We start from the raw sequence: 4,315 nt of genomic DNA on the forward strand, positions 1-4,315 counted from the left end.
GAAGCTGTGGAGAGGTGCGAGCCAAGAAAGAGAAGCCACGAAGAGCAAACTCCTCTGCTCAGAGTGAAGTACACCGCGCCAAAACCTGGTTCGCCCTGATGAACGCAGCAAAGAGTGATTGGTATCCTACTGTTGGTGAGTGAGTGCGTTGGGTGCGAAGGTAGTGGACAAGCAAAAGCGAGTGGTGTATACGCAAATCTGGGTGGACACCGTCATGCCACATAGAAGAGTTTTATCTAGGTTGTCTTTCTCTGTCTTGAGTCATGGAATGACGTGCTATTGTTGCAGGGAAACAGAGCAGTCAGGATCGGAAATTCGTTAAACGTGTTACAGGCTTTTAAAGAAAGTGTGAAGCGGGAAGCCATCCTGGAGCGTAACAGATACACAGCAATGAGGTCGTGGTATAGTTCAGGTGAGTGGTACGACACTATTAAGAGTAACATGATACCTTTGACGAGTCTATGATTCATATTGGTCTGCCAACAGATTCCGGTTACTCAGTTGCTGACAGCACTGGGACCTTTATAGTCGAGGATGAACAATGTGGCAGTTTTTAAGAATATGGTGTAAAGATAAATCTGTTTGTAAAGGCGATGATTGGAGAGTGTATAGTTGAGCCACACTGGACTTGTGAAACGCTGCCATCCTTTCTCGGTCGGCAACAACAAGTAGAGACAGAAAAGGTGCAGGAGTGAAAGCCAAAGGGACGATAGGAGTCATTGGGTGGTCATTCTCCCTTTGTTTCTCTTCCGCTGGCGAAGTTATCAGTCCAATCAGGTATCATATAAATGCATTGTTTACCTGGCCACTACCTGTTTCAAGCATAACGACTAAGCAATGGCGACCACATGTCTTACGATATCAGGAGTTTTAGGTTTAGTATTAAAAGAAGCTTAAACATACGAGACACTACGATTTTAATACGCCACCAGCAGGTCCTCCCCTCAATTAACAGGCTTAAAGTGAAACGAAACGGTAGATAAGGCCGACTGTGTAGGTGGAGCGAAACACAGCGGAGAACAGATGATGAAACAGACTAAAAGCTGGAGCTAAGCTGATACGAGCAGGGGCTGCGTGATGATGCCTGGGCAGCGGCTCTGGGATTGGGAGAGGATGAAGAGTTGCTTATGTGATGGCGTGCTGGATCCCACGGCGCTGCTGACATGTGCCGCTTCACAGAGAAGCTCAGCAGGGAAAGAAAAAAGGATTTGCCTGGAGGTGGAGTTGTAACCGGGAATACGATAGCTGCGCGTATTGAGTCCACTCTGGGGTGTGTCCCTGTTCTCGCTGGCTGTTTTCAAGGTGTGAACACCACTGGAGAGTCTTGCTTCACACCTTTGATCTGTCAGAAGGATTGCTGACCCCTTTGTATCAACAATACTGTATAATGGCGGTATGCATTCCTCAACGAGTTTTGTGCATGATTGTGCGCTTATTTGCAGTGATGAGGCGTTGAGATGTGGCTGAGGAGGCTAGAAGTAAAAAGGATGAAACAATGTCTGTGTGTTGATTGTAAAAACTGAGGATTTCTATTGATTCTTTGTTCACTTGGTGTTAGTTTATCCATCGAGCTATTGGTAATGTTAGCCAGTTGTAGAGACACTGCTTGTGCGTAGTGGATTATGGCTGACGAGTGTGGTGTGGTGACAGGAGCGAGTAAAAGCGAGCAGCGTCCAGTAATAGTGAGTAGTATTGAAGAGCAGCGGTCGTGTGCGTAGTGTGTATGTGAAGGTTGAGAAAGTGCGAGTGCAGGCTGCAAGCACGACGCTTGCGACTAGCTGTAGGTATTGTGAAAAAAGATATGTTTACTTTAAGTGTTGTTGTATGTGCAGGTGGTACGTTGTATAGAAGGATGCGATGTGACTGTTGTAGCATGATGTGGACTCTGTTGACTCTGCCTGTAAAAATCCCTGTAGTACAGTGGCTGCATGATTGCTCAACATGAGAGTGAGACCGAGTATGGTATCAGATCTCTGAAGAAACTCTGACTGTTCCTTGAACTGTGAAGCTATTGTGAGACATATACTCGACTTAAACTAAGCGCTACCACTGTGTGTGAACCCAAATCGAGAGATGTTCTTTAAGTGAATCCAAGTCCAATTCCTTTGTGTGGTTACGAGAGTGCTGAGTGCGTCATCTTAATGGGATTTGAGACCATTCAGTAGAAAGAAGCGTGAGTTGGAGTCTCGAAGGTTGTGAAGTACAGAGTTAAAGGTGTAGTTGTGTTTGTTGAGACACCTGAGCAAGATGGGAGCAGGTCCGCCTGGTGTCTGGGCAGTGCGTGTTGAGCTAGAAAACGTCAAGCGAGTGGTGTCCGGTCACAGCGGTAACAAGCACATGTTGTCTGATGAACGTCTCCGTACTGGACGTTGTGGAACGGCGTGCAGCTGGAGTGTGTGTACAAGCCCGAACAGAGCCGTGTCACTCACCTCCTCCGCCCTGCTGCGAGCCGTTCCCGCCGCTCTGTGACTGTGGTAAGCCTCGTTGCCCTGCGCCTCGCCACTCAGTGCCATTGTGTGTCGTGTGCCTGTTCCGTCAGCCACGCGGCGTCCATTCGCCAACGCACCAGCCACGCATCACGCGTCAGCGCACCTCCTCGGCGTAGCTGCGAGCAAGCCGCTCGAAATGCCTAGCTGTGCGCAAGCGCCGACACCCCCGCCCAGCACCACCGACCGTAGTCCCTAATCTCTTCTCCGCTCCTCCGTTTTGCAAAGTTACCAGACGATGAACGGCTCCCTCCGTGATGTCGACTGTTGTGCGGCTTCCACAGCAAAGTCGCCTGATCGCACGACACAATGAAGAGCTATGCCCGGAACCCGAAACCTGACCGTGCTACGAAGACAGAGCACGAAGTAGCTGAGCTGGGCTGGAATGAGACAACGAAGCGCTCGATCACCACCAGTACGAGCGGGAGAAAGCGCTCCGCAAGCAGGCGGAGGAGGTGAGTGACACCCGGCTCTGTTCGGGCCTCTAACTCCGCATCACCACATCCAGCTGCACGCCGCCTCCTCCACAGTCAGTCAACGGAGAGCTCTCATCAGACATGTGACTCATGTTTAAGGCCTGTGACAGGACACTGTTGAGCTTATTTTTAGTCCCCACGCACTGCAGACACAGCGGACACTGTCTTCTGTCAGGCTGTTAAAAAAAAAATAAAACCTTTAACTCTGTATTAAAAGTTAGAGATTAATCAGTTTTTTTTATAGCAAAACTGTGTGTAAAGTCCCATTAAAGATGCACTCAGACTCTGTAAACACAAAGGATTGGACTTGGATTACTTAAGAATATTTGATACATCTGGGTTAAAATGTGGGTAGCCTGTAGTTTAAAGTGCAAAGTATAATGTCTCACAATAGCTCACAGTTCAAGGAACAGTAGAGTTTTTAGAGATCTGATACCATACTGGTTAATCCCTCATGTTGAGGTCAATATGCAGCCACTGTATCACAGGGATGTTTCTACAGGAGAGTAACAGAGTCAATATGTACAGTATGCTCCTTTATACAAGTACATGCACATAAACAACACTTAAAGGTTAAATATATACAATCCTACAGTAGTCGAAGCTGTGTGTCTGACAGCCTGATGCACTTTTATTACCATAACAACTACCACAGAGTCTGCTAATACTACTATATTACTGGACCTGCCTCGCTTTTTACTGCTCCTGTCACACACACACTCGTGCCACTAATACTACCACAACAGTGTTTCCACAACTGTAAATAAATACTGACGCTACAACTAACAACAGTGAAAAAGAAATCAATAGAAATGTCAGTTTTTACAATAAAAAACAGACATTAGTTTCATCCTTTTACTTTAGCTTCAGCACATCTCAAGCCCTCATATGCAAATAAGCACACAATATGCAAAACCCAATGTTGAGGACATGATAGCATTATTACAGTATATGTTGATAAAAGGCGGTCAGAAATCCTTTGACAGATCAAGGGTGTGAGCAAGACTCTCAGTGGGCGTTCACACTTGAAAACACAGCGAGAACAGGGACACACAAGAGTGGACATCAATACGGAGCTATCGTATTACCGGTTAAACTCCACCTCCAGCAAATCTTTTTTCTTTCCCCCTGCTGTCTTTCTGTGAGCGGTGTCACAGCAGCCATGGGATCCAGCACGCATCATAAAGCAACTTTAATCCTCCTCCCATCCAAAGAGGCCTCAGCATATCACCGGCAGCCCTGCTCGTATCAGCTTAGCTCAGCTTTTAGTCTGTTTCATCATCTGTTCTCCCCGCTGTGTTTCCTCCCTATGTCGGTTATCTAGTTTGTTTTCACTTTAAGCTGTTAATTGAG

The sequence above is a fragment of the Morone saxatilis genome, unplaced genomic scaffold, assembly GCF_004916995.1.
Source record: "Morone saxatilis isolate NCDOM2014 unplaced genomic scaffold, NCSU_SB_2.0 Contig14, whole genome shotgun sequence".
Lineage (NCBI taxonomy): Eukaryota > Metazoa > Chordata > Actinopteri > Moronidae > Morone > Morone saxatilis.